Source organism: Crocuta crocuta, unplaced genomic scaffold (genome assembly GCF_008692635.1).
Source record: "Crocuta crocuta isolate KB4526 unplaced genomic scaffold, BGI_CrCroc_1.0 scaffold64, whole genome shotgun sequence".
NCBI lineage: Eukaryota > Metazoa > Chordata > Mammalia > Carnivora > Hyaenidae > Crocuta > Crocuta crocuta.
In genome coordinates, this window is record NW_027530640.1 from 4,523,572 (window position 1) to 4,536,771 (window position 13,200).

The window sequence follows — 13,200 nt, forward strand, 5'->3', positions numbered from 1 at the left end:
TTCCTTTTTCTACACATCCTTGCCAAACACTTACTTGTGTTTTTCGAGTAGCCCTTGCAGATGTAAGAGGATATCTCAGTGGTTTGGATTTGCATATCCCTGATGATGAGTGATTTTGAGCATCCTTTCATGTGTCTCTGGGCCATCTATATTGTCTTTTTGGGAAAATTTGTTTTCAGGTCCTCTCTCCATTTAAGAAAAAATTATTTTTACATTTATTTTTCAGAGACAGAGCGAGAGTGGGGGAGGGGCAAAGAGAGATGGAGACATAGAATCCAAAGCAGGTTCCAGGCACTGAGGTGTCAGTAGAGAACCTTATGCAGGGCTTGGAATTCACTAACCGTGAGATCATGCCCTGAGCCGAAGTCAGAAGCTTAACTGACTGAGTCACCCAGGTGCCCTTCCTCTGTCCATTTTTTAATTAGATTGTTTGCTTTTTGGTGTTGAGTTGCGGAAATTGTTCATGTATTTTGGATATTAACCCTTCACTGAATATATCATTTGCAAGTATCTTCTCACATTCAGTAGGTTGCCTTTTTGTTCTGTTGATGATTTCCTTTTACTGTGCAAAATCTTTGTGTTTTGATGTCATCCCCGTAGTTTATTTTTGCTTTTGTTTCCATCACCTGAGGAGACCTCTTTAGACAAATGTTGCTGTGGCTGGTGTTAGATTACTGCTTATGTTCTTTTTTAGGATTTTTATGGATTCATGTCTCACATTTAGGTCTTTAAAGCATTTTGAGTTTATTTTTATGTATGGTGTGAGAAAGTAGTCCAGTTTCACTTTTTGATACATAGCTGTCAGATTTTTCCAGCACTGTTTATTGAAAAGGCCATTTTTTCCCCATTGTATATAATTTCTCTTCCTTTGTCACAGATTTTTTAATGTTTATTTACTTTGGGAGAGAGAGGGAGAGCGCAAGTATGGGAGGGTCAGAGAGAGAGGGAGAGAGAGTATCCCAAGCAGGCTTTGCACTGTTAGCGCAGAGCCCGACACAGGTCTCTATCTCATGAACTGTGAGATCATGAGCCAGAAACAAGTTAGTCACTTAACCAAATGAGCCAGCCAGGCGCCCCTGTCATAGATTAATTGACCATATAAGATAGGTTTATTTCTAGGCTCTCTCTTCAGTCCCACTGATCTATGTGTCAGTGTTTATATTAGTACCACACTATTTTGGTTACTGTAGCCTTGTAATATATCTTAAAATCTGGGATTGTGATACCTCTGCCTTTATTTTTCTTTTGCTGGGTATATTCTGGCCTATTAATGTCTCTTCAGATGTGGTATCTAAAATAAGAGGCCATATTCCTGAACTTTTGAATATTAAATCCTAGCCCTAAGTTCCTTTCATTATTTGGAGGTATGAGCAGGATTGATAACCTCTTTAATGTAAGTGCCCTAAAAGGAAGGTGCCTGGTACATTCGAAGAGCACCTAAAATAGATTTGAGGGTTTGGGAAAAGCTTCCTGAAGGAAATGATGGCCATATAAAGTTTTGAAGAGTAAGCCAGGCTAAGTTAAACAGCAGATGCGATGCCCTGTAGTCACAAGAGGGTAAAAACCTGGTGTTTTGTGGAACAGAATGAAGTTGAGAATGGTTGGATGGCACAATTAGGGGGCATTGAGTGGAAAAGGCAATAAGTAATGTTGAAGGCAAAATTGGGGACCACATCAAAAAGGCCCTTAGAAATTGTATTAACTGATACGTTCCTGAGGATGTTAGTCATTAACAGATTTTTAAATTAAAAAAAAAAAATGCCACCAGCCATTCATTTTATTTAAAAAAAAATTTTTTTTTAATGTTTTATTTATTTCTAGGAGAGAGAGAGAGACAGCGTGAGCAGGGGAGAGTCAGAGAGAGAGGGAGTCATAGACTCCGGAACAGGCTCCAGGCTCTGAGCCGGCAGTCAGCACAGAGCCCGACGCGGGACTCGAACCCACAAACGCGAGATAATGACCTAAGCGAAAGTTGGACGCTTAACCGATTAAGCCACCCAGGCGCCCCCACCAGCCATTCATTTTAGAAGGATCATTCTACCCCAAATGACAGTGCATTAGAGGGGCTGAGATGTGCCAGGAGATCAGTAAGCAGATATAATGTATTTTTTTTAGATATGATGGTGGTGCTCAGACCTTGACTAGTGACTCTTGGGGTGAGAAGAAACAGATTGGAAAAACAGTTTAGAGAATTCCATTGTTGTTTGACTGTAAGGGTAAGAGATGGAAAGGTAGGAGTCAAGGACTTGGTTTGGGGAACTGGGTGGATGAGAGAATTTAATGAAAGTCATTTGAACAGAATTGGAGTAGAGGAGTGCTGGAGAAGAACTGGAATTCGTTTAAGCTTGAGACAGATAGCACTACACAGTATGCATTTGGTTATGTGAGGTAGAGCTGAAACACATCTCACATCTCTGCTGGAGAACTTGGGGCTTTAGATAGAGCTTTACTGGGAAAGTGGATTTGGCGGTCATCAATATACATATGATAATTGACCTCAGGGGAGTGATCCAACATAACTCAGAGGAGCATTTGTAGAGTGAAAAGAGGAAGGCACAGGTCAAAACCCTTAAAGAACTGTTACCTTATATTTAGGCTAAAAGCCTTTGGTGTGTGTGTGTGTCTTTTTTTTAATTTATTTTTGAGAGAGAGATAGAGACAGCATGAGCAGGGGAGGGTCAGAGACAGAGGAGGACACAGAATCCAAAACAGGCTCCAGGCTCTGAGCTAGTTGTCAGCACAGAGCGCGATGTGGGGCTCGAACCCACGAACCGTGAGATCATGACCTGAGCTGAAGTCAGATGCTTAACCGACTGAGCCACCCAGGCGTCCCAAGCCTTTGGTGTTTTTGATGGGATTATTTGGGAACGAGAAAAACAAAAAAGGAAGAACAAAAGAAAATCAGGGCCTCTCTGATTTATTTAATAGAAACCTACCAAAATTGTTTGATTTGGGTAGTGAAAATGGTTCTCAAAATATCTCCCCTGGTCAGCTCTAATAGTGTCTGAAATTCATGTTAATAGACTCTCTACTTTGGGTTAAGGTATTGTCTCCCTAGGAGTTAGTTGTTAAAATGTAGATATCCCTAAAGAGAGCTAAAATATTAGTTGGTGGTGGTGGTGGTATTTTTGTGTCAGTGGGTTTTTTTCCTGGAATTAAGACTGAAGGAACTGATAAGAATTTGAGAAAGATTAGATTTGGGAAACATGACATGGCTGAGGAGTTTGGAGGTAACAGAGAAACCTAAACTTGAGCATTGAGGTTCCAAGCACCTGGATAAAGAGATAGGAGAGTGAGAGCCCAAGACTCTGTGTGTGTGTGTGTGTGTGTGTGTGTGTGTGTGTGTGTGNGAGAACAAAGAGCTAATTCCATTAAAAAGAGATAAGAGAACATTTGAGAAGATAAAAAACTAAGTAGATGGAGAATCTTAAGAGTTACTTCGTTTATAAATTAGACCAGCCATATGATTTATCATCTAAACTAGGACATAATGAGAAAATGTTTCATCTATACTGGGACATACAGAGATAGAAAGGGTAATGACTGTGAGTAATTACATTGTGAAGACTTGCATAAACTCATAAACTGGGGCTATCATAAGCAAATAAGGACAAATGGTCACTGTAGTTAAAATGTGCTTATTTCAATAATAGTGTGATAAAATAGTGTCAATTTTAAGCTACAGTGTGCCAAGCATTGTACTAAGTAAGCACTTTAAGCATCTTTTTACATTCTTAAAATAATCCTCTAAGGTAAGTGGCATTATTTTTATTTATAGTTGATGAACCAAATTGCAGAAAAGTTTGCTTGCAATTCTCCATGGCAGTCAGACTTGGAAACAATGAAATGACTTAATGTTGCCCATAATCAAAATCCACGTAAACTGTTGAACACTACAGTGTACTGCAGAACCTCTGGGAGGTATTTAAAAAAGTGCTCTGACTTGCTCAGAAAGTTACTCCCATAATGTTCTATCACATATTAAATCCCATTCCCCTTCTGTTAGCCTTAACTCTGAAGCCTTACTTTGTGCCAGACTACATTCTAGGCATTTTACATTTATTAACCTAATTTAAACCTTACAATAGCCTTATGAATTATTTCCGCTTTATAGTTTAGGAGTATGTGGCATGGTGAGTAACTTGCCTAAACTCAGCGCAATATTTATTAAGTGACAGAGCCAGAATTCATACTCTGGCAGTTTGACTCCAGAGCCTATTTTCTTGAACTGCTATCCTGTACAGCCTCTTCTAGCCCATTCTTTGTGTGGACCTGTTTTCATTTCTCTTGTGAGTGTGATTGTTTTGGTGCCTGAGAAGTGTATGTATACCTGTATAGGTAGGAAAGTTTTCATAGTGTTTCTAAAGCTGTACAATTTTGCATTCCCACTGGTAGTCCATCTCAATCACCTCCTCCCTCTCTTCTTTTTTTTTTTTTTTTTTTTTAATTATGGCATATGCAGCCTTTTCCAGGACTCTGAAACTCCGGTAGTTAGAAATACATTCTTTCTTCCTCTTTAAAAGATTTGCCTCATTCACAGGTACTCTCAAATACACCCTCACTTGTACCCATTTCTGTTAACCTTAGTCCTAGACTTTTAGAGTCCAGGAGTGTTACCACCAACAGCAAACAGTAGCAAGAGGCAGAATGTCTTGAGTCTTTAACAGTATCCACTGGCTATGATTTTATTGCCCAGATAAACTTTTACTTAAACTGTTTAAGTGAATGGTTATCTGCCTTTCTTTACAGTGTGCTTATGAAGGAAATAAATGGCAGTGAATTATTGCAGTGCTAATAGGTATTACAGTATACTGCTTAGTTAAGAGATTTAGGGCATATTTTGTTACCTTTCTGAATGTGTATGATGAAGATACTTGACTAGATTTCTTACAGATCTTCATTGTTCTTGCCAGATCTGTATTTCTTTGGGAAGAAAAAAGGAATTAGCATTTGACAATAAAATGAGCGAGGAGATGGAACATATTCTTAGAGCATATTTTTTTTTCAGTATTAGAGTAACATAATAGGTAAAGGCCTGATAGTTAAGCTATTATTCATTGAGGAAAAGTGGGAAACTAAGCAAAAATGTTACTGTAAAACTTAGAGCTTTAGCTTCTTGTAGTTTGACTAGCTGAAAACCAAGACTTTTTTTTTTTTACCCTTTATTTTTTTGAGAGAGAGAGAGCACACAAGCCAGGAAAGAGCAGAGAAAGAGGGAGACACAGAGTCAGAAGCAGGCTCCAGGCTCTGAGCTGTCAGCAGAGAACCTGAGGTGGGGCTCGAACTCAAAAACTGTGAGATCATGATCTGAGTTGAAGTTGGACACTTAACCAGCTGAGTCACCTAGGTACCCCTAAACCTAAGACTTTGCAGTGGATTTGGGCACTTAAAAATAGATTTTATTAAAAAAATTTTTTTTAATAAATTTTTTAAATGTTTTTTATTGATTTCTGAGAGAGAGCTTGAGCGGGGGGAGTCAGAGAGAGAGGGAGACACAGAATATGAAGCAGGCTCCAGGCTCTGAGTTAGCTGTCAGCACAGAGCCTGATGTGGGGCTCGAACCCACGAACTGTGAGATCACGACCTGAGCTGAAGTCGGCGACTGAGCCACCCAGGTGCCCCTATTTTTAAATTCTTAAGAGGATCGGATGGTTGCCAGGTATCATAAATAGTTGGCCTAGATCTGGTACTTTCACATCACTACCCTAATGTACTTACTGCTTATAAGTGTCCCAGGGCAGGACATTCCCCTTGAGGCAGCAGCAGTGACTCGGAAAGATGTTCTCATATGTGGAACATAGAGCCTCCATTCATTCACTCTGGTGTTCCATTTGTTCTGATGCAGAACTAGCATAATTTTTCTCTGTGACTTCCCTAAAAGTATTCTAAGGTAGTACTATTAACACATTTCTCTGAAGATGAAGGCTTTTTTTCATGGCAGTGTGATGGAACTGAGACTTGTTAACTTGGAGAATAGGTGTCTTTGAATAGAGATGGACTTACACACTTTTGATAGTGTCTAAAATAAAATTCAATGGTTGGAGCACCTGGGTGGATCAGTCAGTTAAGCGTCTGACTTTTGATTTTGGCTCAGATCAAGATCTCAGCCTTCATATGTTCAAGCTCCACATTGGGTTCTGCACTGGCGGGGGAGAGCCTGTTTGGGATTCTGTCTCTCCCCCTCTCTCTCTTCTCCTCCATTACTCACACTGCCCCCTGCCCCCCAAATGAATAAACTTAAAAATTATTTTTCAACAGTTGAATTCAGCTAAGAAAATTAGTCAATTTGATTTGTTTTCAGTATAAATAACAGGCAGATGGGAATAGAGGTGCCATTTAATGAGGTACAAAAGCAGCAAGTGACGCCAGCATTTAATTAAAATGGATCTGATTTCATTATTTCTTCATTAATTCTAAGCACAATGTGAACTAGGTTATAGTAGTGATATGAGATGAATGCTTATAAAATGACTACATTAAAATATTTTTGGTTGTCAGTGAAAAAATTTATTTTTTATGTAATTCCTACCAAATGTAATGAAAGATTGGGGTGCTTTGTGGACTGCATTTGAATGAGTAATTTTGAAATCCACTAAGTTTTCTTGCTCCTGCCAAATTATATCGGGTTTGCTAGAGTGCTGTTTTTGGCATATGCTTTCTTTGTGATCAGTGATTATGGTTTTGATCTTTAGCATTGACATACTATACTTTATAGTGGAGTTATTTTCCAAAAAGAAAGATGGTGGCCATGATTTTCAAAGTTAATGGCTTGAAAGAGTTTTGCCTTTCATATGAATCAGTCTTACTACCAGTTATTAATACGCAATGAATTTGTTTTACCTTTAATATTAAGTGCACATATTTAAGTGTGTAATATATTTTGAACTATTTATACCTATGATATTATCACTATACTCAGGATAGTGAAAATACCTATCCCCTCCAAAAGTTTTTTCAGCCTTCTTGTCCACCCATCTCTATTCCCAGGCAGTCACCTTAACTGCTTTCCTATCATTAGAGATTCTAGAATGCTGTATGTGTGGATTCCACAATGTATACTCTTGGTGTGGCTTCTTAGCATAATTATTTTTAGATTCAGTCATTTTGATTAGTGCATAATACTTCATTATCTTTTTCTTACAAGAAGTAATACATTGAGTGGCTATACCACACTTAGTTTATCCATTCTCCTCTTGAAGGATAGTTGGGTTGTTCCCACTTCTGGGTATTAAAAATAAAGGTGCTGTTAATAGTCTTTTGTGGACATAGACTTTCATATCCTTTTTTGTTTTGTTTTGTTTGGTTTGGTTTATTTTTTTAAAGTTTATTTATTTTGAGAGAGAGTGAGTGTGAGTGGGGGAGGGGCAGAGAAAGAGGAAGAATCTCAAGCAGGCTCCATGCCATCAGTGCATAACCGGTGCTGGACGCGAACTCACTAAACTATGAAATCATGACCTGAGCCGAAATCAAGAGTCGAACACTTAACTGACTGGGCCACCCAGGCACTTCTAGACTTTGAGGTAAATAACTATGAGTGGAATTGCTGGGTTGTTTGGTAAGTGTGTGTTTAATTTTTTAAGAAACTGCCAAACCATATTCCAAACTGGTTTTACCATTTCACATTATCATCAACGAGTTCCATTTGCTCTGTATTCTTGCTAATTATATTTTCCTAATGAATAATGATGTTAGGGCATATTGTCATGTATTTACTTGCTAGTGTATATCATTGGTGAGGAGTATGTTAAGATCATTTGTCCCTTTTTAAAACTGGGTTTTCTTAATGAGTTGAGCATTCTTGGATTCTTTCTGGATTCAAGTCCATTTTCAGATAACGTGATTTACATATATATTTTTTCACTATGAGGCTTCTCTTTCATTTTGTTAATAGTGTCTTACAGATAGCAGAAATTAGTAATTTTGATGAAGTCTTATTTATCACTTTTTTATGTGTCATGCTTTTCTGTTTTATCTAAGAAATCTTTGCCTAAGTTAAGACCACAAAACATTTCTCCTCTATGTTTTTCTCATGGAATTTTATAAAAATTTTAGGTTTTCCTTTTAGGTCTGTGATGGATTTTGAGTTAATTTTTATATGTGATACAGTGTATGGATATCTAGTCTTTCTAGCTCCATTTGTTGAAAAGGCTGTTTAAAAGGCCCTACTGATCTGCCTTTGCAGGAAATCAATTGACCATATATATGTAGGTTTATTTCTGGACTGTCAGTTTTATTAATCTATTTGTTTCTCTTCAGTACTACACTTGATAGTAGTCTTGATATTTTCAGTTTTATACCAAATCTTCGAATATTATTATCTTTGAATTTTTGGCCATTCTAGCTCATATGCATTTCCATGTGAATTTTTGATTCAGCTTGACCATTTCTGTTAACACTGCTGGGATTTTGATTAGAAGTGCATGGAATCTTTTGTTCAAATTAGAGAGAATTGGCATGTAAAGATCATTGAATCCATGAATACAATAGTGTATCTATTTTTCATCTTTGCACATCATTTGATAATTTATTCCTAATTATTTCCTATTTTCCAGTGATACTAAATTTTCTGTTCTATAGAAACAGTTGAATTTTTAATTCTGGCCATCTGTTGCTTAATTTCCTTTTAGGATGAAGCATAGTGTCCTAGCTCATTGTCATTCTAGATCAGAAGAAATGTGTTAAGCTTACAAAATGTAATGGGTCAGTATCTTGCAAGGAGTGATACATATCATCCCCAGTATTTTGTCTTCAGTTTTTTAAAGATTTTGTTTCATTTAAAAAAATTTTATTTTTTTTTTGAGAGAGAGAGAGAAAGCTTAAATGTGGGAGGGGCAGGGAGAGAGAGAGAAGGAAAGAAGAGACAATCCCAAGCAGGTTCCATACTGTCAGCGTGGAATCCAGTGTAGGGCTCAAACTCACAAACCATGAGATCATGACCTGAGCTGAAATCAGTGCTCAACCAAATGAGCCTCCCAAGTGCACCAAAGATTTTACGTATAAGCTATCGCTATACACAATGTGGAGTCTAACTTATACCCATGAGATAAAGAGTTGCATGCTCTATTGATTAAGCCAGCCAGGCACCTCTATCTTCATTTTTTAAAAATGAAATACTATTTCTCATAATATGGAACCTTGAAACTTCAAACTACCATTATTTAAATAGTTGAATTTGTACGCACTTTCAGGAAAGTAATTGATTCTGAAGGAGGAATTACTTGTTTTTAGGGGATTCTAAGAGTCTATTCAAATTATTATTTTAGAGAATCAGGTGCCTTGGTGCTGGTTTTGTGAGCATGAAGGAAAGCATGTGATAAGGACTCAGGTTTGAGGCTTATGCACATGAATCACATTGCATCTTACTGAGATGTATAAGACTGAGGAAGCAGTGAATTTGAGATATCATTTCAGCTTGGACATGGTAGATTTTAGGCCTGTTGTTTGTTGACTATATTAAGAGCTTATATGTTTATTTGAAGTTTATAAATGAAAACATTTATCTTAGGTTAAAAATAGGTCTGGGGTCCCAAACTAGTTATATGCACAATTAGAACTCATACCTAGGGCCCTCTGACTCCAAAGCCAATATTGTTGTCCCTTTTGTATTGTCAAGGCAGAAAAACACACTTGGCTTTGACAGTAATAAATGTTTCCTGTGAGCTTTATGAATATATAGCAGAGTTTGCAAAGTCACATGCCAGCAGGATCCAGACAGATAATTGAGTTGTGTTATAAGAGAGTGATGACATCTGCAGCAACTGCAAAGCCTATCTTCCATCTGAAGGATTAGCTGTTAATCAGCTCCAACAGATTGTTACCATGTGGGAATGTGGGCCCAGTATTGCTAGATCTTCTGACCTTTTTTTTTTCCCAGGAGAGGTCAGAAATACTGATTTTTCATGTTGAGTCTTCTGATTTATAGGTGGCTGTCCTTTAACACACTATTAGATCATCCTTATTTAGGTCCACCACAAATATGTGTTGGATTCTACCTAGTGGGCAGTCTATGGTAAGACTTGGACCTGGTATACTGTGAACACAACAATAAATATATATGATGTGAAAAGGGTGGTCACTGTAATAAGCACATTACAACCTTTGAAATGCAAGTTGCTTAATTTGAATGTGGCACTTAATGAATCTGGTATTTAAATTCAGTTTTCTTATAGATCAGTTATTTGCAGATGGTAGAGGAGGGAATTGCTCCCTATATAGCTTTTTGCCTCCTAATTGCATGCTTTCATTTGCAGATTGGACCAGTTGTGAGTTTGTGGACATTTAACTGAAACCCATTTGGCTGAACACAAATGAGAAGAAACTTTAAAGAAACATAGAATCTGCAGTCATCTGTATGTGTAATATGGAATGTTCTCAACCTAGAGATAGCTGAATGGGTGACTCCATTGACAAGGAGTGGTAAGTTTGACTATCCCTGCTGATAATTAACTATATCCTTTCCCTAAAAAGAGAACTCTTCCTCCTCTGTTCTTAGCATTTACTCACTGTTGAATAGTAAGTTAATTTTTGTGTTACAGAGAATACAGTTGAGGAAGACAGTTTATCCCTAACAGTATATTTAACGTATGTTTGCACTTAGACTTTTTTCTTTCATTAGGCACATCCATTCCTTTCCCATTGTTTTTTTTCTCATTTATTTCTTTGCCTGTCAACTTATACCATCCTCCAAGGCCTGTCTTCCTTGAAACATTCAGCTCACACCAAAATGATGATTATGATAATTAACAGCATCCACTCTAATCTTGACTAATGGTAGATATCATTGCCTTTGAAAGGGATTATTTTAGGAATAGATCCAGTTTTGGCCAGTGGGTCATAGAAGGGAAGTCTGTAAGAAGATGCTGGGGAAGGTTTTTTTGGTTTTGAGAAAGAAGAAAAGAGATGATCCCTCTTCTCCCTAAAGGTGGTTTTTTTTTCTGGATATAACATCTGGTACTGCTGTAGCCATATCGCTGCTAGGCTGAACGTGATGCCCTTATAGAAAGGAGGGCAGAGGCAGGAGAAGTAGAACTGGGAGCTCTGTAATATACCTAGAATTACCCTAACTTGTTACGTGAGGTAATCAATTTCCTTTTTGTTCACTTGCTGTAGAAACCCTCTCATTTGATTTCTCCACTTTCTGATTATCCACTGTCTTTAGTGTCTCATGCATTTATTTATGCTGAAGGTTCTGGCCTGTCCAGTAATACTTGTTTGTGTATGTTGCTTTTGTAGCACATTATAAATATTGTGAAGTCAAGGGCTGTGCTTACATCGCTACTGTGTCTTACATCAGTATTATCTTCTTAATAAAGTCATCCCTGCATGTTTACTGAATTGAATTGAGTATTTGAAAAACCAGTCTACAGAATTGAGTAATTAGGGAGATTGTCTTTTAATTCAAATCCTTTAACAACACTACTTCCCTGCAGGATTATAAATTAAGTTTGGCTTTTAAGATGATTGGTGTGTAATACATTTTCACGTGACTAGTTCTGTTCTAAAAAAATGTATTTTCCTTCAACTTTACTGTCAAAATCACGTCTTTTCCTATATATTTGATTATTGGTTTTCAGTCTAATAAATTTTACTATCTTCTTTGTTACAAAAACAGAATGGTTTATGTTCTGTTTTTGGTACTAATTATAGGAATAAGGGACAAACATAGTAAGAAACATAGGGGCACCTGGATGGCTCAGTTGGTTAAGCATCTGACTTCAGCTCAGGTCATGATCTCGAGGTTGATGAGTTCAAGCCCTGCATCAGGCTTTATGCTGTGTGCTCTGGATCCTCTGTCTCCTTCTCTCTCTGCCTCTCCCTTGCTTGTGCTCTCTTTCTTTTTCTCTCTCCCTTTCAAAAGAGAGTTTATTTGGAGAGAGAGAGAGAGAGACTGAGAGCGCATCCCAAGCAGGTTCTCTGTTGTCAGTGAGGAGCCTGACTGGGGACCCTGTCAGACAAACTGTGATATCATGACCTGAACCGGAACCAGAAGTTGGACATTTAACTGACTGAACCACTTAGGCAGCCCCTGTATATGAAAACATTTTGACTGTTAGTTACATCCTTTTTCATCACTCATTCTAAACTGTATAGTGATAACTCAAGGGACTTAGTAAAATTATAGTTGTGAATTAGACAAGTAAGTCTCTGATAATGCAATCCATTATTAGGTGTGTAAGGTGGTGGATAAGACAGGCCATTCATTGATTGATTCCAAGAATTCAAAGATTAAATAGAAGAAGGTGGTAAATAAATACATAGTCCATGCCATTGCTAAGGAGTTTATTGTTAACTGGAATAGGCTCTCATTACCTGAATGATCCTACTAGAGTATAGTAGGATTGTTAACTGAGGATTAGTGATCTCTTTAAAAAAAATTTTTTTTAGCATTTTTTCATTTTTGAGAGACAGTGTGAGTGAGGGAGGGGCAGAGAGAGGGAGACACAGAATCTTAAGCAGGCTCCAGAGTCTGAGCTGTCAGCACAGAGCTTGACATGTGGCTCGAACTTAGACACCCCTAGATCATGACTGGAGCTGAGGTCAGACGCTTAACTGACCGAGCCACCCAGGTGTCCCTAATGATCTTTTATTAACCGAGGTTAGGGTTGTGGAAGAAAAGGAGTCTCTATCATCTCTTGTAATTAGCTCTTTGGTGGAGATTTCTCCTGAACCCTTGGTACTTCTGAAGCTGGTAAAATAAACAATTGTGGGAAACCGGGAGTCTGGCAATCTTTAAAAATATGTATATAAATTATTACTAATCAGTTTTTCCTAATAAAGCATAAGGAAATACACAGATATTATTATCTTATTTAAAGTATTTGTTTTCTTTATTCAGCATCTTGAGGCCAGATATATTTGTGGGGTTTCAGAATTCTTTGGAGTTTTAGAAAGGTTATTATAGTGCATACACTGTGTACTTAATATCTTTTAACTTAAGGGTCAAGTTGGTTTTTGTCATTAAAAATACAAATAATAAGGGCACCTGGGTGGCTGAGTTGGTGGCTCATTTGGTTAAGCATCTGACTTTGGCTCAGGTTATGATCTCTCAGTTAATGGGTTTCAGATCCGTGTCAGGCTCTATGCTGACAGTGTGGAGCCTGGAGCCTGCTTCAGTTTCTGTGTCTCTCTCTCTCTCTCTAACCCTCTCACCCTACACTCACTCTCTCTCAAAAATAAATAAGCATTAAAAATATTTAAAGA

The 13,200-nt window shown here is 37.7% G+C and overlaps 1 protein-coding gene across 2 annotated transcripts in view; it reads left to right on the forward strand.

The window, feature by feature from the left end:
- Positions 1-13,200, forward strand: part of CDC42SE2 (CDC42 small effector 2) — a 119,843-nt gene that overhangs the window by 35,599 nt on the left and 71,044 nt on the right. For both annotated transcript variants that reach the window (XM_077768581.1, XM_077768582.1), the window contains exon 2: positions 10,251-10,416. The gene's annotated coding sequence lies outside the window, so the exon portion shown is untranslated. The remainder of the gene's footprint in view (positions 1-10,250; positions 10,417-13,200) is intronic.